The sequence below is a fragment of the Vicugna pacos genome, chromosome 6 (assembly GCF_048564905.1).
Source record: "Vicugna pacos chromosome 6, VicPac4, whole genome shotgun sequence".
In the NCBI taxonomy this organism is placed as follows: Eukaryota; Metazoa; Chordata; class Mammalia; order Artiodactyla; family Camelidae; genus Vicugna; species Vicugna pacos.
Genome location: NC_132992.1, coordinates 76,920,137 through 76,945,156, shown reverse-complemented (window position 1 = coordinate 76,945,156; position 25,020 = coordinate 76,920,137). Strand labels below are relative to the sequence as shown.

General features: G+C 39.1%; 1 long non-coding RNA gene across 2 annotated transcripts in view; it reads right to left on the bottom strand.

Annotated features, from left to right (window-relative positions):
• LOC116281011 (uncharacterized) overlaps positions 1-25,020 on the bottom strand; it is a 183,889-nt gene that overhangs the window by 10,733 nt on the left and 148,136 nt on the right. Inside the window, exon 4 of one of the 2 annotated variants that reach the window (XR_012073775.1) lies at positions 5,616-5,711. The exons of the other annotated variant lie outside the window; for it this stretch is intronic. This is a non-coding gene — a long non-coding RNA (uncharacterized lncRNA). The remainder of the gene's footprint in view (positions 1-5,615; positions 5,712-25,020) is intronic. 2 annotated transcript variants of the gene reach the window in all.

Sequence of the window (25,020 nt, the reverse complement as noted above, 5' to 3'; positions counted from 1 at the left end):
ACACACTTAGCACTTGACCTTGACATATAGACTCTCTGGCTCCACAGAAATGAGGCTTTTGGAAGCACAATTTCAGACGCCAATTTAAAATTCCAAATGCTATTGAAGTAAGAATTTATTTGCACTATTACTCCTTAGTATTACTAGATGTGAGGAAGATGAATTAAATGTGAACTGTCTGATTCCTGGCCAGACTGCAAGTCTATAACATGACAGGAAATTTTTGGTCATTACACTATCTCCTATACCAGTGAACTATTTCTGACACAATCCGGTGATAACATTCATGTCCACACCCTAAGAAAATGATCTTTTTTGTCCATTTGAAAGCACCTCACATAATTTATGGTACAACGTACCAGGCACCACCATGAAAATAATTCCCTGTAACTTCAGACTTCAGGTGCAACTAATATTGTTTAATTTCCTAACATCCTCTACCTGCAACTGACAAGCCACACCAGTTCCAGTGATCAAATGCTAGAAAAGAAGCAGATAAACTAAGAGAAATAAGAAGGTTATTAATAGCTGCAGAATTAGACAGCCTTGCTGAATAAAAGGATGGAGTTGGCAGTTTCATAATTGCCTCTGACTGATTGATATGACAAATGTTAACAAAGGCAGATGATATACGGCAGAGCTCCAAACAGCAATAAGGTAAACACACATCAAAACACAAGAGCAGACATTCTTTTTTTATTCTTTTATAATTTTAGCTTAATCTTTGAAAGCTTATCCGATTTACTGACCTCCGTGTCTTGATTTTTCTTCTCTAGAGACAGGAGTTTAGCTTGAGCTATGGGACTCATGCGGGGCTGGAAAGAGGGTCTCTTGCCCAGAGCAGTGGGTTCTCTCATGCTAAGGATCCCATGGACCCAACAGTTAAAATACAAGGTAGAGAAAGCCGAAGTTAATGAGCTAAGGACAAAGAGACCAACATGAATCTGTAACTCAACAGGAAATCTCAAGCAGAAATTGAGTCTTGAAGCACAGAACCAAGGGTAGAAGGGACAGGAAGATGACGTAGGGGACTCTGAGTAAATGCAAACCAGGAGATTATGTAAGTGAATTCTGAAACAGGAGCCTTTGGCCTCTGCTGTCCCGAAGGCCTAAGGCCGTCACGACAGGGCCTTAATGTTTAAAAGGCCGAAGAGTCAGAGGACACAAATTTGAACTAAGGATACCCTGTAATCTCCAAGCTGAAGCGCCAATGGAAGATCATTCAGAGCAGGGAAATTTTTAAATAATTACCAGAATTAGTGCCTCAGTTATTCATCCATGAAATATAAAACAGTGAATGAAGAATATGCTTTGGAATTCTGCAAGTCTTAGGAGGAGGTCCTGACTCTTTCTCTGACTTTGAGTGCTGTGGTTAGTTACTTTGCTTATCTAACATGAAGCCTCCTGAAAATAAAATTAGTGCTTACCTCATGAGGTTTTAAGAAAAATAAATAACACAATCCCCAGAAAGTGCTGAACATGTTTCCCATTACATAGAAAGTGCTACGTACTTTTTTTTTAAAGAAGAGCTTCCTTCAGGTAAAACTGACCCATGACAAACTACACATATTTAAGCTGCACAATATGATAAGTTTTAACATTTATGTGTACATTTGTTGAACCATCTCCATAATTCAGAAAATAAACATGTCCATCACCCCTCAAGTTCTCTTGTGCTCCTTTCTCTACTTCTTTCCTTCTGCTTTTCCCAATATCACCCCGCTAACATCCCAAGAAACAACTGATTTTGTCACTATAGATTATTTTTATTGTTTATAAATTAGATAGATAGATAGGTAGATATACTATGTACTCTTTTGTTTGAGGAGGAAGAGTCTACCTTATCTCACTCAGTATAATATATTCGAGATTTATTGTGTCAGGAGTCCCAACACCACCACCACCCTTAGGTTTGATGATTTGCTAGGCGAACTCACAGAATTCATATAAACATGCTGGTGGCTATGATTTATTGCAGGAAAAAGCATATGAAGTATAATCAGCCAGGGGAAAGGGACATGAGACGAAGTCCAGAGGAAACCAGACACAAACTTCCAAGAGTCTCCTCCCAGTGAAGTCACACAGGACACAATTAAATCAACCAGCCACAAGTTATGACAACACACATGTACGGTTATCTTCCAGGGAAGCTTATGAGACATTCAGGGGCTGAAGCTTTTACTGGGGGCTGCTCAGGTAGGCAGCCTCTGTCTGGTTTGAGCCAACGTTCTAGATTCTCACAAGAATTGGCATGTGTTTAGCATAAACTATGTTGTTTGCACAAAGAGGTTAGGTACACTGAGTCACTTTTTAACAATTCTGGGAATGGTGGAAACCCTCTCAAAATCCAAGTTCCCAGAAGCCAAACAAAGACCATCCATTTAAGCAGGTCTTTTTAAGGATAGGAGCCTCAAGCCTGCTAGCCTTGCCTCTTTTCTGAATGCTGACTCATGTTGTTGCAGGTATAAGTAGTCCACCCATTTTCATTGCCAAGTAGCACTTCATTATATGTCTTACAACATTTTGTTTACCCGTTCACTTCTTGATAAACAGGTAGGTTGTTTCCAGTTTGAGCCTGTTACAAATAAAGCTGCTATGGACATCCATGACCTAGCTTTTGTGTGGAGCTATCTTTTCACCACTCTTGGGTAAGTACCTAGGAATGAAATAGCAGAGTCACCTGGTAGGTGTATACTGAATGATGTAAGAAACTATCAAACTGTTTTCCAAACTGGCTGTTCCATTTTACATTCCCATCAGCAGTGTATAAAAGCCCCATTTGATCCATATCTTTGTATCTTGATGATCTTCATTCTTCCTCATTTTGATAATCTCCATTCTTCACTTGATATCTTTGATGACATTTGATTCTTTAATATCTTCATTCATTCATTATTTTAAAACACTTCTGTCCCAAATCCTTCTCTCTTTTGAGGACTTCAATTATACATATATTAAATCCTTTAAAGTTGTCTCACAGCTCATTCATTTTCTATTCCTTTTTATTTTCTTTTGGCTTTTTCTCTGTGTCTCATTTTAGATAGTATCTATGACTATGGCTTCAAATGCACTTATCTTTTCTTCAGCAATGTCTCATCAGCTGTGAGGTACATCAAGAGTAGTTTTTCATTCCAGATACTATGGCTTTCAGGTCCAGAATTTTAATTTGGGTCCTTTTGTATCTTCCATGTCCCTACTTGACATGTTTAATCTTTCCTCTAGCTTCTTTAAAATATGGAATACAAAAAAAAAATGATTTGGGAGGAGGGTATAGTTCAGTGGTAGAGTGTGTGCTTAGCATGCACAAAGTCCTGGGTTCAATCCCCAGTACCTCCATTAAAATAAATAAATAAATCTAATTACCTCCCTCACCCCAAAAATAAATGTCTTCATGTTCTTATCTACTAATTCAGTCTACTATTACACTGTGTGATTGAATTTGATTTATTTTTCTCTTTTTTTATGTGTTGTATTTTCCTGCTTCTTTGCATTCATAATAATTTATTGAATTCTAGACATTGTAAATTTTATTTTGTTAAGTCCTGAATATTTTGGTTTTCCTGTAGATATTCTTGAGCTTTGATCTGGATCAAAGTTAAGTTACTTTTAAACAATTTTATATTTTCAGGTTTTACATTTAAGCTTTGTTGTGTAGTAATACATCAGCATTTAGGGTAGGTCTAATTTTATCCCACCACTGAAGCAAAACCCTTCTGCTTATTCAATCCAACATATCGTGAATTATGAAGTTTTCCACTCTGGCTAATGGAGCAGTTACTATTTCTGGCCCTGTGTCAGTTCTGAGCACTCTTTCCTCTAATCATTTTGGACAGCTATTTTCCCAGCCTTAGTAATGTCTCACAGATGCACTAATCAATACTCAAGGGAAGATGTGAGGGAGATCTTCAGATCTCCGAAGCTCCTGACTCTGTAGCTCTCCCCTTCCTCTGGCTCTAACTTGCCTGGCCTCCCCAGACTCCCAGCTCCACCTCTTTGACTCGGGGAGGACATTGTGCTCATTTGCATTCTACTTCCCGGAGCAGCAGCCTAGACAGCAATTAGGAAATTTTAGGGACCATCCTATTTGTTCTTTGTTGACCAGTGTCTCAAGAATAGTCTTTTCATAACTTTTGTCTGGTTTTTAATTGTTTCGGGTAGTAAACTAAATTTGGTCCCTTCTTCATGTTGGCTGGAAGGCCTATGTACTGTTTTATATTGACATCTTTCATTATTACTTAAGTGGATTTATCTGTAATTTATTATGAAGTATTTAATAAAGCATTAAAAGCAGCCTATGTGTATATGCTTATGTGTTTTAAAACAGAGAGAGATCTTAGAGAACCTCCAGTCCAAAGTTTCAAAATTTGTTAATGCTGTTTTTTCAACTGTAGGTTACATGATTAGAAGTCTGTGTATATGTGGCCTACATAAAGTTTATTTTGTTGATAAGAACAATAGAGAAAAGCCATGCCTAGCATACAAGAATAGAACTTAATAGGTGAGTTAGTGCATATCAAAGCTTTATTCATACTATTTTTCTTTTTTGCCTGTCATCTTTCAGAGTGTCCCAATTTGATATAATTTTGGTGAAATTAAACCTGGACGGCTCAAAATGATATAATTAAATATATTCAGCTTCAATTAAAAATCATAATGGATTCAAAGTTGCTAACATAATACATGGTAGCAATAACACCAGAGCAGAAATAGCCTATTAGTTGATGTGTACCAGACAATTATTGAAAAACAGGGGAAGGGAAATGGGTACATGGAACATTTTTCATAAAATACACTCAGTCAGGAAGGGAAATGACAGATAGCATGTAATGTAATATCCTTCTTTTACAGATGAGAAAACTGAAGCTTAGATTTAAATAATATCCAGAATCACACATTTGATATGTGACTAAATATGGATATAAGCTTATTTGCTTTATATCCATATTTGCTTCTCAGCACTGATGATCAATTTACCTGTCAATTTGCTCAGAATGAAAATTCCTTCTTCAGTATGGGACGTTTTTCCATTTCAGAATGTGGGACCCAGAGAGAGCCAGTGTTGAGTTCTGACTCATCGATTATTCATATTGTCACAGGGCATCTAATCCATGATCAATGTTGTTTAGATAATGTGAGAAACCTCATTAATTAGTTCCAGTAATTGTTTTGAGAGCATCTTCTCCATGCCATTCATCATCTTAGGTGCTCGGGATACCAAGGTGACCAAGACAGACAAGATCCTACTCTCAAGGATTTTACCATTTAGATGGAGTAAGGACAAAAAATAAGTAGAAAAATATAAGACAATCTCAGATAGTGATGAATGATGTAATGAACATAATATAGTGATAGAAAGTAGTTGTCATGAAGAATCTCACCAATTAATGAATCTGTATTTTTACACTGGAGGTAGATTCAATAGGACTTTTTAATGGAATGTATGAGAGGAGTGAGAGAAGAAACAAATTGGGGCAGAAGGGGAGCAGGTATAGGGAAGAGTATCTGGGTAGGAACTGGACAGAAAAAAGAAATCAAAAATTCTATTTTGGCCTAATTAAGTGTGAGGTACCCAACAGAACAGTCCTTCTCAAACTTTACATGTGCACGAGACTCACCTGGGGCTCTTGTTAAAAGGCAGATTCTGAGTCAGTAGGTCTGAGGTGGGCCCCGGATCCAACATTTCTGACATGTCTTGGATAATGCCAGTGATGCTGAAATACAAACCACGCTTTGAGTAGCAGGACCTTAGATAACCAAGGTGAATACAGGTAGAATAGAGATCTCAAGCTCTGTAGAAAGGTAAGGGGTTGAGCTGTAAAATTTGGGAATATTAGATGTATTTCTTAAGGAAAGACCAAATCGATTGTGAATATACAGATGCATTAGCAAACCAGAAAGTTTAAAGGGAAATTCTATAAAATTTAGTAGAGAATGGAATTTAGTAGAATTTAGTAGAAGCTGGCATTTGTGTAACACAGAATGGGAGTACAAACGAAGTTATGAAAGAGAAAAAGGATTTATGTAGAGTTCAGGAAACAGAGACAGGATGTGGGCTGGTTATCGCACCACAGATCTATTTGGCAGGTAAGATGAAAAGGCTCCCTCTGATTATTCCCTTTTGACTAATCCTATCCTGATCCATCCTATAGCAATCCATTTTGAATTTTAGATTTTATAGAAAAAAAAACTGTGAGGGCTTGGAATGACAGAAGGCAAAGTCAAAAAGTAATTCGAGTTTTGACTGGTGAATATTAAATACAGAACTAACAGCTTAAAATTTAATCCTTAGACTAATAGCTAAATGGATCTTTTCGGCGGGATGTGGGGAATGAAGAAATGTGAGCACATGCAGGGACTGAAGAAGTTAAAACTATTGCTGAATTTTGACTGTAAGTTAAAAAAGAGAAGGAAGATCCCCTAAAGGGCCATTCAAAGCATTTAAATTTGAGCTCACCAGAGCATGTACTAATGTTTTAACAGCTGGAGTGGTTAAGCATTCTTCTGTTTTAGCAGTTTTAATAGCTGATGACAAGAGGCCAAGGTTAGACACCCAGAGAGCTGCGCAGCCTCACGGGCAACACCTGAAGTGAGTGAGAGTCTGTCTTGATGAGATGGAACAGTGTCTTCTGAAGAACAAAAATGTTTAATAGACTGTTCTATATATTTAAAGTAGACTTGCCCTTTACTTAAACTTGACCAACAGACTCCACAAAAGCTCTAAGCAATAGTATTGCAGTTGCTGGGTTACAAAAATGGAAGCAGATGATCATCAGTGAACAGACCTACTGACTACCGCATGGGAGCACATCTATTTGTGTTCAGACAGACACCACATAAAGCAAAATAGGGATTCGGCCATAAAGTGAAATAGGGATTTAGTAATTATCTGGTCCATTCAGTCAAAGCAGAAGGCAAATTGGAAAATTGAGAAACTGGATTAGGCTCTGTTCCTCTCTCTCTTTCTTATGTTAAGATCTATGCCCTATTATGCCCATTCATCTACAAACTTTTATGTTTCAATATCTTTTACCTTTTACAGGAGCCTAAAAATCAAAAATGACATAGACATCTTCCCAGGAGCACATTATCTAGCAGAGCAGATGCTACACATTCACCATGTAAATGAGACAGAATCCTAAGTTTTAGAGCTTTTCAACTTTAGCATATATCAGAATCACCTGGAGGGCTTGTTAAACCACAGATTGCTGAGCCTCATCACCAGAGTTTCTGAATCAGTAGACTGGGGGAAAAAGGGGAAGAATCTGCATCTCCAATATGTGCCATCTTAAAAATAAAAGACTTATTTTACTGTTACTGACGCTACTAGTCCAGTGACTACACTTTGAGAACCGCTGTTTTAGAGGATGGCCAATAGAAACAGGACTTTCAGCCAGGGCTCTCAGAGATAGCTTCATTGAGACTGTTAACTGTGAGTTGGGTCTTGAAGGACTGAAAATTACAATATGGGAAATAAGAGAAAAAGGGTATTAGAAATGTAAGTAATTTACTGAGCAATAAGGTAAAACTACAAAGATTTTTCTCTGCCCCTCCATTTTTGTGGTCCTTGAAGATCAAAGAATAAAAGACAGAAAAGAAAGATATTTTCACAATGCTTGGAAATTTCAAAAAAGCAAACTTTCAAGGAAGGTCCTCCAGATCCTAATCTTGCAAAATCTCCTCTAATCTTCCTGTCTCTTTTGCTGCTTTTATCACAATGAAATCCACACTCAAAAATAAACAAAGGCATCATTAACCAAAATTCCAGGGCCTGATTTTCTTCTTAGACTTCCATGATTATTATTTTTATTGCCTTCTCCTCTGACCACAATATTAATTTAGGCATTTCAATGCTTTTTGCTAATGTCTAGGATATGTGCTTTTTTAAAAAGAGATACAAAAATACTTTTAAACTAAATATGAAAAAATTTAATTAGAGGGCTAAAAACAATATAGATGAAAACAATGCAGAATAAAACACAATGGTCCTTAAGACAATTTGCTGGAACAGCAAGAAAAGAACCAGGAAAAAGAAAAGATGCTATTTAGGCATTGCATCTTGAAAAAAAATCTAACTCTTAGTTTAATTTTGGAAATAAAATAAAAGAAGTTTTTTTTAAATATTCTACTCTTTAACATATGAAAGCATAGTTTACGCCAATTCTGACAACCGAGAACCCTCAAAATAAGGCCATGGAAAAGTAAATATTGGGAGAATAATGAGTGGTCATATCTCCCTAGATCCTAGATATGACTCAGGAAACAAGAGAAAACAAAGCTGACAAGGCAAGTTGAAGTCAGATTATATATAGGACTTGGGACGACTAGAGAGAACAATCAAACTATATCCCTACCAAGAGAATACATTTTATCTTCTCCCACAAGTAGCCACCTGAAAGCGAAACGAGCAGAACAGTGAAGCAGTAGACATTCGTTATGTGTCTACTCAGCACCCATCTTTCCTTTTGGAAACTGTCCCTTTCCTGTCCCGCGTGGTCCAGCAAGATTGTCAGTCACAGTGCCTCCCCTATCCACTTGCTGTACAAATGGACACAAGACCTGACCTGTTCCCCATTCCTTAAACCACAGTGGGCACTTTATCAAGTCGGAGACCATCAATTTCCTTTCAAGAGAATGTTACATAGAATTTGGAAAAAAACTCTTTTTGGATAAAGAAGATATGCATTGATTCAACAAATACTTGGTGTGCACATGTTAGCCCTTGGGGACTGAGTGATGAACAAGACAGACACGGCCCTGCCTTCACGGAATTAGGCATTACAAAGATCATTTCAAAATCAGAGGAGGTAAGTGCTATGAAGGAGTGAACAGGTGGTTAGAAAGAGTGTTCAGTGACTACTTCCTTGTCACTCTCGTACCTGTGGGACATGAGCTTAGGGCTGCCATCAGCCCATCACCATGAAAAACACAAAGAGAAGCAGAGTCCAGAGATAGGGGCAGAGAGAGACCATCCTTGAGACTCTTTCAGTCTATGCAGAGGTAACCCCAGGACTACCCTTGAACGTCCGTTTTTGTAAGTCAAATGGTCCCCTTTTGTCTTCCTGAAGTCAGTTGGCTTTGGTCCATCACTGACAATTACAGGAATCATTAGGTAATAATAAATATATGCCTGTTCTACAAATGGTCAAAAAAAAAAAAAAACCCTATACTCCTTGCGAATCTTTGAAAGTCTTGTTTTTCAGCAAAGTCACTTCTCAGCCTGAGTTGTGGGATAGGCAAGGGACATAAAGAAGCTACTGAAGTTATCAGAAAATAGAAATAAAAGAGACAAGGAGAGAAGGAAATGGGAAGGAAGGAAGGCGGGAAGAAGAAAAGAAAGAAAAAACACTGAACTGAAATCCAAGTCCAAAGTATACAGGGAGCGGTTGCTAAGGTGCCTCTTGTCTGAGTCTGTATTTCTTATGAGATTAACTGTTACAGGCAAAGAATATTAAAGATAAAATGGTGCCGCCAAATCCGCTTGCATGTTCACCAACATGTATTTCAATTTGAAAAGCTGATATGTCCATTATAATCAAACCAGACCCACCAGCTGACCCCTTGTTCACAAAGTACACTTTTTACCACAAAGGGTCCTACGTGTTGACTTCAGAGCAGTATTGCCCACCCCTCCGCCAAACCATTCCTCAATTCTGCTCCCGCCCACCATCCTGTGACTGACCTTGTATCAATTACAGTTCAAATTAATTTCCCTTTCAACTTCTCTCCCAACTCCCTTGCAGGTCCTGTAAACACAAAATAGTTCAGCAAGAGAGCATGGCTCCATCACACCCTGATAACCTTTCTTACCGCAAGAATAATGGAATGGTGTCCTTCCTGGGCCACTTCCATCAATTTCTATTAAACGTATCCTTCTAGGCTGTCAAGCCACTCATTTCTCCTTCCTGCTATAGAGATGCCAGTGGGTTGGGGGCAGCAGGGAAGAAGTGAAGAGTGTCGGGCAGATGAGAAGTGTAGAAGGGGCTGCAGATACAGGTTGACTGCGGGGAAGGGCATCAAACCACAATCACAGAAACTTCACTTAATCTCACCAAGGCTATTAGGAGCTGCATTTCCAGCTTGCATCTAGCTGCTCAGAAAGGTAACTGCTTTGCAGACTTCAATATACCTTAAGAGAATGAGATTTTTTCTAAGCCAAAGATTGAATTCCTTCCTACTTTCCCACTTCTTCACTGTAACAAGGGTCTCACGCAAGCAATTTTATTTTTCTTGTGCAACGGGCAGTTGACATCCTGCTAAGTACTTCAGAAGCAGAGAAGACCAAAATACAAGATCTGTGACGTTGCCTGCTAGCTGGCTCATTTTGCTTACCTGATCCACTGAAGGAGCTGCTGGAGAAAGCCTTAATCAGAAGAACCATAAAATTAAGTGCTCTCTGCAGCTTCCAGGATCCGACCCAAGTCAGCAAAGAGCAGCTTTTACTTTTAACCCCACGCTACTTGCCTTGATGCATTTCAGCTCATTGTAGTTGTTTGCTGGGTTATAGAGGGAGCACAGGGGAGGGGAAAGATTTGTTGCTGAGCCCTCGAACAATCAAATGTCATCTCAAGGTTAGGGATATAATGTGCGAAGTAAGCACTGCAACTTCACCATCACCAGATGGCATGTCCTCTATGAAACTTCAGCTGATTTTCCTAACGGAGCCCGCCCCTCCCTCCTGTGTGTTTCCAGAACACTCTGTTGCCACCTCCACTGTATCATTTGTGTCACTGTATTATAATTACCTGTTTGCATACCTGTCTCCTCTCCACCATACTAGGAGTTCCTTAAAATCAGAGGCTGTATTTTGTTTATCTCCAACCCCTGCAGCAAGTCTGCATGTGGCTGATGCCCTACGTATCTAGGTTGGATGAATGAGGAGACCTAAATCAATTTCTCATATAATCCTGGCTGAAGGACCATAAATTGGTTAGCAAAGATGTTTTTCCATCCTGGAAACTAAATCGAACACATCCACGTATAATCAATGAATACATATGAGGCAGGGATTCTTTTTAATATATTAATCATTTACAAAATAAAAGTAGTGAAATAGTGGATGACATTCAGATCAGCATTGTCAGCTCAGAGGTTTAAAAAAATGTCCTCTAGCAAATCCTAAAACATCCCTTTAGACTAGGTGTGCCTCATCCCTCCTCAGTCCCCAGAGGGCCATATGCAGTGAGAATTTACATAGTGCAAAGCCTCGAAGGTCTGAGAATCAGCTGGAGCAATGGGGCAACATGCGGTTGTGGGGCTGTTCCCCAAATTCAAGGGCACCACTGACCCAATTACAGGGCCCGGGCCAGGGAGGAGACCACCAGCCAAACCAACCATCCAAGCAGACATGTGAGCTGTACCCTCCTTACCCGGCCCTCTTAAACCTGTCTCCGCAGAGGCCAGCTTGCCACTTTTCCAATTTAGAACACCCTTTCTAAAAACCTCTCAAACACAAGGAAATAAATGCCTAAACACCCAAACCCCACTGCTTTATAGCTTAGGAAATGAGACCCATGGTGGCGTGGCTCTTGGCTCCTTGTACCGAGTCTGCACAAGGTGATAGCTGCACAGTCGGGGCAAGTGTTCAGGAGGTTCCCTCTGCCCTTCACTGCCCTCTGCCACCTGGTACCACATCAGAGCCAGCACTCTAAAGTGGGTAACAGGCCACTTCTCTTCAGTTCTATCAGAACGACCTGTCAGACGGGCCAGCCTCCGCTTTTCCTCACCCTCCAACCCTCTTAGCTCTGGGCGTTCAGGGTCCCTATATTTTCCTTCCTTCCTCAGGGACTGGTTCTTGAACTTTCACTAACACTTATGTACAAAGGTCTAATAACATAAAATCTTAACCTGAAGTTTGATGCTCTAACTCTGAAATTCCCAGGGAATGAAAGAGGATTAAAGGTTAATGGGACTTTCTCAGAATCCCTGAAATAGAAGCTCAGTGCCTCCAAGGATGTCACTAGATTTGGCCTCGGTCCTCCAGTCAGACTATTGCCCAAGACAACAGAAAAGAACAAAAAGTGAAAATTTAGAAGAAAAGCAAGACATTTACAGTAATATCGAGGTCAAAGAGAAAGGAAAGCAAAAAAGAAGGTAGAAGGATTAGGATCCCAAGGAAACATCAGTGGCCTTAAAATGGGAAAAGACTCTTCCCCTGGCCACGCCTTCCTCTTGGCGTTGTGGAGAGCTGGCGCTTCCTTACCAGGGAGACCGAGGCCTTCTCATTCGTTCATACATTTATGCAACAAATCTTTCTCAAGTGCCTACTAGGTACCAAGCACTGTGATAAGTCTGAATTCTGGTTTTTCACTTGGTAAGATAATTTCATTTTTCAGAGAGTTAAATGCTTGGGAGAAGAAGCAAACTTTGAATTGCAGAAGCGATATGCGCTGTGGTTAGTGTTCACATTCCAGAATGAGCCAAATCTCGGTTCAAGTCCAAGCCCTGACACATCTTTCAGCCTCAGTCTCCTCTTCGGTAAAATGGAGATCCTGTAATCCTTATAATGTCACACCATCGCAGGCGACAACGGTGAGCAAAGTACTTAGCACACTCTGGGGCAAGGAACAATTTTTATTTGAATAGACTGAGGCAAAATCTGAACTGAAGGCAACTCTTTCTTCTAAAAGACAGGAGTGGAATAGAAGTGATACATTTCAGCATCATTTCATTTTACAGCAGTGTGAAATGACTAAAACTTTGTGAAGGAGAGAACAAGATGAGAAATCAGCATATAGAATGAGCATTTTGGATTATCTCTGGGCTCCGAATAACCATACTATGTTATCACAGAAAAGCAGGAATTGTTAAAACAGTGCTTCTCAAATTTAATGCATGTGAATCACCTGGGGATCCTATTAGGCTACAGGTTAAGATTCAGCAGGTCTCGGGTAGAGCCTGAAATTCTGCATCTCTAACAAGCTCCCGGTGATGGCAATGCTGCCGGTCCACAGACCACATTTTGAGTCATAAGGGGGTGAGATAAAATTCAAGGTGTATTTACATATACATGTAAGTGTGTGTGGTTACATATATTGTATGTGTACATACATTGCATATACATATATTGCAGGCATGCATATATTGTATGTACATTTATACATATATTCCCACATGTTAGCAGGAAACTTAAGTAGCTGGGGTTCCTGATTTCTTGCTCTGGTTCTGCTACAAAGCAGTGGTTGGCTTTGTTTCTTTGGCTTAGTCTCTTCATTTTCTAAAATGAATGATTGAACTATAGGTTTTCTAAGTTTCCTTCCAACTTTAACCTCCTGTTTGAACATTTTTTTTTCCACTGAGGAAAAAAAAAGAAATTTACTCAAAATCATATGGGATTTAACAGACATAGAGAAAGTAATTTTTGATCCTCAGATAGTCTGTTCACCTAGCCCTCAGGAAAATCCTCATGGAGACTACTGCCTCCAACTCACTTGAAATGTAGGAAATGGAACTGATTGTTTCTCCTACCCAAAACGTGAATGTCAATGAAGGGAGCACACATAGACGTTATTTAGAAAAAGAGCGTTAGACTTCCATTTAGAAAAACTCAGCTCGAATCAATGTCATAAACAAAGCCAAGCGTTCAGCCTCACATCTTTAACAATTCCAAGAAATGTACAGAGAAGCGGGTAGGGGCTGGGGAGAGAGAAGGGCAGCAAGGACCTTTCAAAGCACACAGGAGGGAGAAGTCACCTTGGCAAACACTCCAGCTGGAGCACCTCTTCAGCCAGTGGAAAGAGACACACCACGTGTTCTTGCAAAACCACCTATGCATATCGTTCACATTTTTTCCTTATAAATCCTATCAAGCTATATTATTTATGAGCTAACCCACTTCATAGTTAGCCTTTCACCTTGTCATATTTTCCTGCATTCTCAGAGCTAATCCTGTCTGACTGGTACCTTTCCTGGCTGCATTGTATAACATGGAGCCATTAAAAGCACTGTCTTTGATAGGAAAGGAATCCAAGGGAATCCAATACACAAAGCAAAGGGATTATCCTAGTGATGAGGGAATCAAGACCATTCTTAAATCCATTGAGTCTCTGAGTTCTTTTTTTAAAAACTTTTCCTTTTCCAGACACTATGCAAAGTATTTAGAGGCATCTACAAGATAGTAAATGGTGTGAATATTTTGACTAATTTTTTTAATTAGAAAAAAAGACATGAAAGACATTTGTGGTGACCTGGCCCAGGCTGTCTGTACAATCCCTTCTCATAAGTCTAAAATACTCCCTTCAGGCAGGCTACTGGAACTGACCTAAGTCATGAATGGCCAGACAGGTGGATGGTGGTGGGAAATTTTGCATAGAGATGATATATTTATCCATTTCAGAGGGTGTGTTAAGAATCAACATTCCCTTAATTTGGTTGAAAGGAATAATAAGTAGATAAGCAAGGGATTTGATCTATTTGTTTCTTTTCTTCTCAAGAGCAGCATCACATTAAATGGTAGATATTTACCCCAAAATTCAGATGCACTCTTCTTCAAGAAGATAAAGCACACTAAACTACATCCATGCTTGAGATTTGAGTTGTTAAAAGCCTAATGATAAATGAGACAAAATGAAAAGTGTGGCTAAATTAGGCATATCTATGCATGTGCACATAATTACACAGACTATGTATGTATAATTTGCCTTTAATGGTATTTCCGTCTGTACCTAAAATTCCCAGGTGTCCTCAAACAAGCACAGCTTTGTGATGTCACACCTTTAATGAAGCCCTGTTACCATGGGGATAGCAGAGCTCCCTCTCAGAATAGCATTGAGTTCTGACAATTGAAGGAGCTGGAGAATTTCAATTAGGCCATAGTCTTAGAACCTTCTAGCAACTACAAATTCGAGTTATGAAGTTCTGAAGTTTGCTAGTTTGCTTGAGAAGATGTTGACTTTGGGCCAGGATTCAAAGTGGTGCATGTGTATATATAAATATTTATTCAATCTTTCATCTTCTAATAACCTGTAACATGGAGGCATATACTGCTTGGTCCTCTCAAGTGCAGCTGACTAGGCTTCATTAATTCATTCACTGGTTTATTTATTCAGTATATATATAGAGAGAGAGATGGAGAGAGTATCTTGTAGGTATCTCCAGTGCCTAGCCCAACCCATGGCATCTATGAGGTTATACACACATATTTCTTGCTGCCAATGACCTTGAAGTATAGTGGATAATTATTATAAGTGTCAAAAGATGGAAACACAATGATATAATATGAAAAGAAGTAGGAATCAGAAGACCAACTGGGTACAGAGAAAAATCTTGGAAGGTCAAGTGAGTTAGAAAATGTCTCTGGCAAGACTTCAGAAGCAAAGAGGAGAAAACGGTCCATCATGAGCCAAAACAATTAAATTCCCCTCCCTCTGGCCACACTAAAAAGGATTCAGCATGCATGGGGGTCTCAGGTCAGGAATATATTAAATAGTCAGTAGCTGTGTGGACTGCAGCTTCCCAGAAGGTAAGGCATGTTGCAATTACAGCTTAAGCAACCAGAGAATCAAGACCAGAGCCAGCAGATGTGCAATGGTACAGGGAGAAGCAAATGGTTCACCTAAGACAAAGCTGAGAGGGATTTCCTGGTTGTTCCCAATGTTCAATGCTTGCCAGAGAAGTCAAGAAGCTGCATAGAAACTGGCATCCCTCAAGATTTCCCCCTAAGTCTCACTGCCCAGTGGAATGAAACAGAAATGAACTTAGTAGAGGTCACCTTGGAATTCTCTGTGCCCATGTGCCCACTTCGTGTTTCTTATGTAGCATTTTCTATTAGCTAAATGTCCTCATATACTTTATGGTAAGTGTGCTTTCCCTCTATTTTGGACACTTTCTAAGACTGCTGGGACAGGAGGAAGCAAGTCAGGATTGTGTTGAGAAGGAAGAGAAATAATAAAAGACCGCTTCTCTGACATCCCTGGTGTTTTTAGGGAAGTGAAGTGTTTTAAAGTAAGTGAAGTGGGTTAAAGTAAGTCCCACGAAGGTCCTACAGTATAAGTGGGAAAAATTCAAAATGTCTAGATTGTTAGCCTACTTAGAAAAAAGTTTTAACTGAATCCCTCACTTAATTGTCCTTTGCCAGAGTCAATTCAGTGTAAAGATTAAGTCCTTGGTTTCTGCAAATGAAGAATCTAGTTCCAATAATGGTACATCCCAGCTTAATAGCTGGGTGATCTTGAGCTTCTTAGTCTCCCTAAGCCTCAATTTCTTCATCTGAAATTAAGGTAAAAACAAAAGCTTATTCATATTGAGGGTTTTCTGTGTGCCAGAGAATACAATACTTTTTTTTAACATTTTTCATTGATTTATAATCATTTTACAATGTGTCAAATTCCAGTGTTCAGCACAATTTTTCAGTCATTCATGGACATATACACACTCATTGTCACATTTTTTTCCTCTGTGAGTTATCATAACATTTTGTGTATATTTCCATGTGCTATACAGTGTTATCTTGTCTATCTATTCTATAATTTTGAAATCCCAGTCTATCCCTTCCCACCCTCCACCCCCCTGGTAACCACAAGTCTGTATTCTCTGTGAGTCTATTTCTGTCCTGTATTTATGCTTTGTTTTTGTTTGTTTGTTTTTGTTTTTGTTTTTTAGATTCCACATATGAGCGATCTCATATGGTATTTTTCTTTCTCTTTCTGGCTTACTTCACTTAGAATGACATTCTCCAGGAGCATCCATGTTGCTGCAAATGGCATTATGTTGTCGGTTTTTATGGCTGAGTAGTATTCCATTGTATAAATATACCACATCTTCTTTATCCAGTCACTTGTTGATGGACATTTAGGCTGTTTCCATGTTTTGGCTATTGTAAATAGTGCTGCTATGAACATTGGGGTGCAAGTGTCATCCTGAAGTAGATTTCCTTCTGGATACAAGCCCAGGAGTGGGATTCCTGGGTCATATGGCAAGTCTATTCCTAGTCTTTTGAGGAATCTCCACACTGTTTTCCATAGTGGCTGCACCAGACTGCATTCCCACCAGCAGTGTAGGAGGGTTCCCCTTTCTCCACAGCCTCTCCAGCATTTGTCATTTTTGGATTTTTGAATGACGGCCATTCTGACTGGTGTGAGGTGATACCTCATTCTAGTTTTGATTTGCATTTCTCTGATAATTAGTGATATTGAGCATTTTTTCATGTGCTTTTTGATCATTTGTATGTCTTCCCTGGAGAACTGCTTGTTTAGGTCTTCTGCCCATTTTTGTATTGGGTTGTTTATTTTTTTCTTATTGAGTCGTATGAGCTGCTTATATATTCTGGAGATCAAGACTTTGTCGATTTCACTTGCAAAAATTTTCTCCCATTCCGTAGGTTTTCTTCTTGTTTTACTTCTGGTTTCCTTTGCTGTGCAGAAGCTTGTAAGTTTCATTAGGTCCCATTTGTTTATTCTTGCTTTTATTTCTTCTAGGAGAAAATTTTTGAAATGTATGTCAGATAATGTTTTGCCCATGTTTTCCTCTAGGAGGTTTATTGTATCTTGTCTTATGTTTAAGTCTTTAATCCATTTTGAGTTGATTTTTGTATATGGTGTAAGGGAGAGAATACAATACTTTTAAACATTAACTCATTGAACCCTCTTCAACACCCAACAAGGACGATACTATTTTTTCCTATAATTTTTTTTTTAGTATCTGCAATCTTTATTTTTTATTAGTTTAATTTTAATAAAATACTGAATAGAAAATAATAAAGATACTATTATTACGCCCACTTTTCAGATGGAAAAACTTATGTAAAGAAAGACTGAGAACTTACTCAGGGTCACAAGTAGAAAATGGCAGAACTAGGATTTGAGATCAGATAGTTGGGCTCTAAAACCACCTGCATTTTTAATAGCTACTCTTAATTCCTAAAACAATATCACCTGTCCCATTAAAAAGCTTATCTGAGCTAATTATATGTGTTAGGTAAGGCTGCCATAGCAAAATTTCACAGACTGGGTGACTTAAACAGGAGAAGTTGATTTTCTCACCGTTCTGGAGGCCAGAAGCCTCAGTTCTAACTGCATCCTACTGTGACCCTTCCTCTGCATGTATGGGAGAGAGCGATTTCTCGGGTCTCCTCCTCTTACGAAGACGCCAGTCCTAAAGTGTTAGGCCCCTACCTTATGACCTCATTTAACTTTATCTCCCTAAAGGCGTCATCTCCAAACACAGTCACATTGTGAGTTAGAGTCTCAACATATACATTTTAGGGGGATACAATTCAGTCCATAACACTATATAAAGAGCTTAGCGTAGTAATTGATACATACACATGGTAAGTACTCACGTACTAAGCGTTCAGCGAATGGTACCTATAGGTATTTCATGAACTATATTTGGTCAACTCTAGAAATGATCAGGTTTAGTGGAAAGATGAAATTGGAAAGTTAAAGTCTGCTGATGCCATGTGAGCAAGTCACTTCATTTCTGTCCATTTCTCTTTTTCTTACGCTGTGAATTAAAACACACCCATCATCAAACATTAGTATGACCGTGCATTTACAATTATATTCTTACCAAAATCAGTAGAGTCAAAGGAAGAGAGCTTCTGCAGGAACTAGTTATGTCTTCGGAGGTCTAGTGCTTCCTGTGGCCTCCAAGGGTACAGACACCTATAGTCCTGATTGATGGAAACAGGCTCTCCTCTCTGAATGGCTGTCTGCAGTTTGGCCAGGCCACCTGTTCGTACACCAGCATTTCCCGCTGATGTTCTCCACGTCCAGTGGGAAGCTTGTCGTAAGTTGGTCTCTTGTGAAGCTTGTTAAATCCCCTGCAAGCTGGTGATCTATGCAGTCCTAATTGTTGTTCTTTTCAGAGAGGTCACTGCCCACTATGCAGGGCTGTCATTTCAGGCGGGTAGGGCCAAAAGATCTGCTAAGGTTCTACTTTCAGTGTATTTCCTTTCTTTCAATCCCCCATTTTTCCATCTGTTTTATGGTTAATCATACTAACCTGAGTCCCAAGTGGAAATTGGTAATTCCGGGCTCTCAAGGAAGAGAGACAAATTATTTCTCCATTATAAGAATGAATTTTATAAGGACCTACTGTAACTCAGGTTTTTCCACAATCTCTCTGGCCTTTCTGTGCTGAGAGCTGTGTCCTGCATAAGGTTAACCTCCTGATGAATTACCTGTAAATGTCAGCTTCCTCTTGGAAGTGATCATGCACATGTCTCCCTTCATAAAAAGATGAACCTTGTCCTAACCTCAAGGATTTCAGAATATTATTATGAGTAACTAATGAAGCTGTGAAAATATTTTTCCAAGAGGTCTTTAAAGTTGGATTAACTTCTATTGTAAGGTAGTCATAATGTTGTATTTCCTAAATGTGGGAAGGTGGGCCAGGTGACTTTGAAGGGTATTGTTCCATCCCAATATTGCCACAAAGAGTATCCAGCTGAAGGGTTGGATAAATGAGGCTGAAATCCATCCAGAGCTTCATTCACCAAGGGGTGCACCCTGACTTAGCACTGTGTCCACCTGGAAGAAAAGCATGTTTTCTAATTTGTGCAAAGGTATCACAGGGGTTAAGGAGACTCTGCTCCACTCCTACAAGTTTGAGGTGATGGTGTTCGCCCAACTTTTAATTTGTTATAACAACCATTCTATTCCACAACGATTTAATGGGCATCAATTATTTGCCATGACCAAGATCCCCCACTCTTTTGAAATATTTGAAATCATTAGTGGTATTTAGGAACTCTGATTTCAGGGCATTATCCAAACTAAATACAGAATAATGATCCCTGTGCCTGGGGCTTGAGGGAGTGAGAACAGATCACATCATTAAATATTGCTAAGTCATCACAAGTATTTTTTAAATCTGTGAACTAAGATATATTTCCAGATCTGAACCTTGATAGATCATAGCATCATGTCTTTATCATATATATTCAGTTCTTCCAGCTACATTTCTTCCCCAAATACTATCATCTTAAAGCAGCCACTAGGTAAGGAGTCAGAAACCTGCATTTAAGCATTGGCTTTACATGCAACTCAACTCATTTTTTGACCTTGAATACAAGTCACTTGAGTTCTTAGGCACTGCCTTTCCTCTGGACAGTAAAAGAAAAACTAGCTTCTGATTCCACAGGGATGTCGTGAAAATAAATAAGATATAGGTCTACAGAGTCACTTTAAGCTCTTAGGAATGGAAAAGCTTAAAGAGCTATGAGATTTCAGTAGTTCTTTTTTTTTTTTTTTTTTTTTAAGTCTTACAAGTGAGAGAGAAACGTTCCACCTTGGTAAGTTTGGAAGAATAGGACCTCACTATCCCCCCGATCTGTAGCTTTTTCTCTTCTGCATTCACAAAGTCTATTGTAATTCTAGCTGTTGAAATTAATAAGGATCTGTCAGACCCTCAGGCAACAAAGAAAAGTGGTCACTCTCTGTGTGGGGTGAATTATCTGCTACCAGTCAGGCATCATACAACACGTGCCCCTACAGGGGCTGTGAAAAAACTCTAATGAAACAAAGAAAGTGTTACATTGCAAAAAAGAGGAAGTTGCTAGGATAGAGTTCCAAGCCAGGATATTGATCTGACAGTCTAGAGGCCCAAAGGTAGAAAATTTCCAGCACTTTCTTTTGGGGGAACTAAAATCACATTTTGCCAGTGTCACAGATACTCTCGCCTAATGCCAAGGTAATTCTTAAAGAGGATCACAAATAACCAGCTGAGACTCCCGATACTCTCCCCTGCCCCAGGATGAGGAATCCCTGACAGGTGATAGATAAGAGCTGTACACACTGTCACTTTATCTCCCTTAAGAGAGCAGCATAATCCATGGAGCTCACACAAACTCTTCTGTAGCTTCGATCCCATACTGGCATTCAAGAGAAAAGCTCACAGTCACAGATTAAAGAAAAACATTATAGTGAAGTGATACTTACAATAGGTGCCTATGACTAAAGATGTGTTTTTGCAAGAATTAACTGGAAAGACATATTGGCATGCTGACATGGGTCTCTAAGCTAGTGGATCAAGCTAACATCTTTGTCTTGGTCTCATTGGGGCTTATGTTTACTTACAGGCTTTGAGTTTCTTCATTTACTCATTCAATAAATGTTCATTGAGCACTATAATGGAAATTGCTGGCAGTGCCCACAAATCTATTCTCTCTCCTTTCTGAGAAAGTAGCTGTTTAACTAGAACCTAAATTTTCTGACCCATCTTATAGGGATGGTTGATGACCTAAGTTTTCACTAATGGAGAGTGAATGGAAATGATGGGGCAATTTTAGCATCACTTGCTTAAAAAAAAAATCCTTGACCTGGACTTTTGTTGTCATCTGCCTGCCTACTGAAAATGGCAAAGTCAAACCTACCTACCCCGTGGACTGTTATGTGAGAAGGAAACAAAAATCTGTGTCTTGGAGTTTCTTTGTTATACCAGCTTAGCCTACACTTTTACAAATATAAAGGTGCCTTCTGGTATCAAGTTTTAGGTGACATGCTGGTTATTAGGCTTAGCAAAAAATACATATGGTGCATGTCCCCATAAAACATATAGTTTAAAGTCTACCTTAGTCTTCTACCTAGGAATCAAAACTCATGAGACAAATGTCTATCATAATCAATAATCAAAATAAAACAGAGCAGGGAGCAAGAGTATAGGAGTGGATAATGACCTGGGCTTTAGTGCTAAGCAAATCTAAATTCAAGCCCTTGCTCTATCTTTTACGAACCATATCCTTGGGGGCAAATCATTTAACTTCTGTAGACCTCATCCTCCTCCTTGTGAAGCAAGGATAATAGAAATAACAATATGTACATAATAGAGTTTTGATGATGATCAAAAGGACTAGACATGTAAATAGCCTAAACCAGAGCTTGAGTGTTATGAATTGTGATAATCAGAGTTCAGGCTTATTGTTAACTTCCATGGAGAGGAGCTTAAAGAAAAGATATGAACCTCAGTATCTTATTCAAGCCCTATTTTGTGAGGCAGGTATCATTCCCATTTTGTAGATGAGAACTGAATCTCAGATAGAACATCACTTAGGAAATAGCTGACCCAGAATTTCTTTCCAAGTCTCTCTGACTTCAAAGCACATCCTACTGCACAGATGTACCACAGTCAGGACCAGTAAACACTGCTCAGTTATTAGTCCAATAGGGCAATTTTTCAAGGTCACACCATACAGCATCCAGCTCTGGACCCCAGTGATAAGTTGATACCCTTTCCTATGTTCCCACGAACTTTATGCCTCTGTCATAATTCAATTAACTGAGTTAATTCAGTTAATTCAGTCTCATAATTATGTTTTCTCATCTGGCACCCCCTACTAGAGTGTGAACAACTTGAGATAGGAACTATGTCTTCAATACCTCTGTCTCAGGATTTAGTGAGACAGGAGGGAAGGGGGCAGGGCACTACTATAAAAGGAATGACACAGTAACTAGCACTAAGATGGTGAAGAATTCAACTCCTAATAGACCTTGAGGCCCAAGGTGGCAGGAGATTTGACTTCCAGTAGACCTTGAGCTTTATTATACAATCGTTGTAATATATTAGCATACAAAATGGCACTGCCACAGGCACCATGGCAGTTCTGAGGCTAGCCATAAAAGGTCAAAAAGTGGGCACTGGCCCAATTCTTGGGAATCCCCACCACTTCCCCAAAGGAGTTGGAATAATCCTCCCACTCGTTGGCATATGAAATAACCAAGCCCATAAAAACAGCAACACCACACCTCGTGGCTTCTCGCTCCCTCACCTTCCTAGATGGCCCACACTCTGTCTATGGAGTGTGTATCTACTTTTACTCTAACGACCACCCATCCCCCTTGTGGCCTCTTTGGCCTCTGAGATGGCCTACACTCGGTCTATGCAGTGTGTGCCTCCCTGAATAAATCTTTTACTCAATTATGGCTCACTCTTGAATTCTTTCCTGCACGAAATCAAGGACCCTCACTTGGTGGGGCCCATCCCAGGGACTCGCCTGAGACCTAGGACATGGCCATCTTCTTGTGCCCCATTTTTTCCAGTATCATTAGTACAATGCCTGGTATGTACTAGGCACTCTATTGGTAATTGTTATTAATAATTTCCACGTGAATAAGAGAAAGAAAATTAAAAGCTGGAGTATGAATAAATAAAAACCTACAAAGGTGGTTATTTGTTTGACGCAAAGAAAATGGAGGCATTGGTTTTGAAAATAAATGGATGGTAACGAAATATTTAATAAAACCCATTAAGCATAAGAAATTAATACAGAGGCCCCATGATAAAAATTAATATTTTCCAAAAGTTATATGCCAGTTGCTTTGACCTCAAAAACATAATGAAATGTTACACATTCTCTGTAAGGGTCTGGTTCACAAAAGCTTTTTTAACCTCAGTTGAAACTGAAATACTGTAGGATTGCATTAGAAAAGAAATGTATCAAACAATATGATTGAAACATCAAAAGAGAAAAACAAAATTCAACAAACTGAGAATTCAAGATTCTGTCTTTCAGTGAAAGTAAATTTAATTAGAGAAAGATAAGGAAGAAAATGTTGGCCCTTGAAGGTTCTGAATGCATTTACTGTGCATTTTCAATGGGTTTAGAGGTTAAAGGCACTGATTCTTTATTCTCCCTAATTCCACATCAAAGCTTCCAGCTTTCATTCCCTTTACTATAGAGACATTGCCAGCAATACTCTTAAACTGAATAGTCTGGATAAGCCCCTTTTTCTCTCACAAGTGGAACAAACAGAGGGAGATAAATCTTTCTAAGATAACTGGAAAAGAACTAAGGGAAATACAGAACTATAAGTTGGCATAAGAAAGGTTAAAAGGCCTGAAAGATAATACCTGGTGGGAACTATGCTGACCTATGATCAATGAAATGATAAGAAAATAGAAAGATGAGGCAAAAGCTTTATAATACTTTTTTTAAGAAAAGGAAAAGGTAGCAGGAAAGATAATGACTCATGTATGCTTCCATGCTGGTCAACAAGTAGTATCATCAGCCCAAGGAATTCTGGTTGTTAATAAGAACAAACAGGAGGAACAGGTATCTTGCTGTAGGAGAGGAAAAGACGTATAGTATTTTGCAATCACATAAATAGGTTAATTGCAACTTGATTTATTTTTAAGTTCATAGAAACTGAACTGATGTCCTCCATGTCTGTGAAGAGGAGAACACAAAGGATTAATATAAAACGGGTATTTAAACTTGAAAATATAAGGAAGTAACTCTGTGACGTGGTATTCATACAAAGGCTATTGCATGGAAAACTGGGAAATCAGCACAGAAAATGAAAAACTAAGAGGGAACCACTCATAACCTTTATGTAAAAATTCAGTCACAGTTTAAAAAGATAGAAATCCTAGAAATGAAGAATCCTAGAAAATCTCTGAAGCTACCTACATGGGTTTAGCAGAGAAAAAGTGATGCTTCCTGGTTAAATGGGTGAGATACTTTTTTTCTGAGTCTTTGATAACTCACCCTCTGCCCCCACCCACCTCTCTCTCTCACACACACACACACACTCACTCACTCAGACACTATCAATGGAAACATCACTGTCAGCACCAAGGACAGCAGCCTTCACTTTGACATAGGTGTCAGTGACCTTCAGAAATCAGGTACACCCATCTCAGGAGCTCATTTGAATTCAGGTTAGAAGTCCTTGGGGTTTAGCCCAAAGTTGTGAACACATGACCTACAATACTACCTTTCCTATTCAGCATATGATTATCCATATTTACTAAAACAGTGGACATTTTACTATGATCTCAGAGTAAATCACTGACAAAACTGAAGATCACAGTCTACTAGAGCTTGAAAGACCCTCCAGGAGTCTACAACCCGGCCGCTTCTTTGCAAAGATGAAAAGAATGAGGACAAGAGGTCATGCAAATAGCTTCTAACAGACTTTAGTCTGGATATGACAGAAATGGTAATGTTTCTATGTACTTGAAAAAATTAAACAAAATTGAGGGGGTTCTTTCAAGTTCATATTACTTGAAGACTTACAGTTTTTACTCAGCCAGACTCTAATAATCATTTGTCACATGAAAAAAGCCAAATAGAAATTTTAAAAT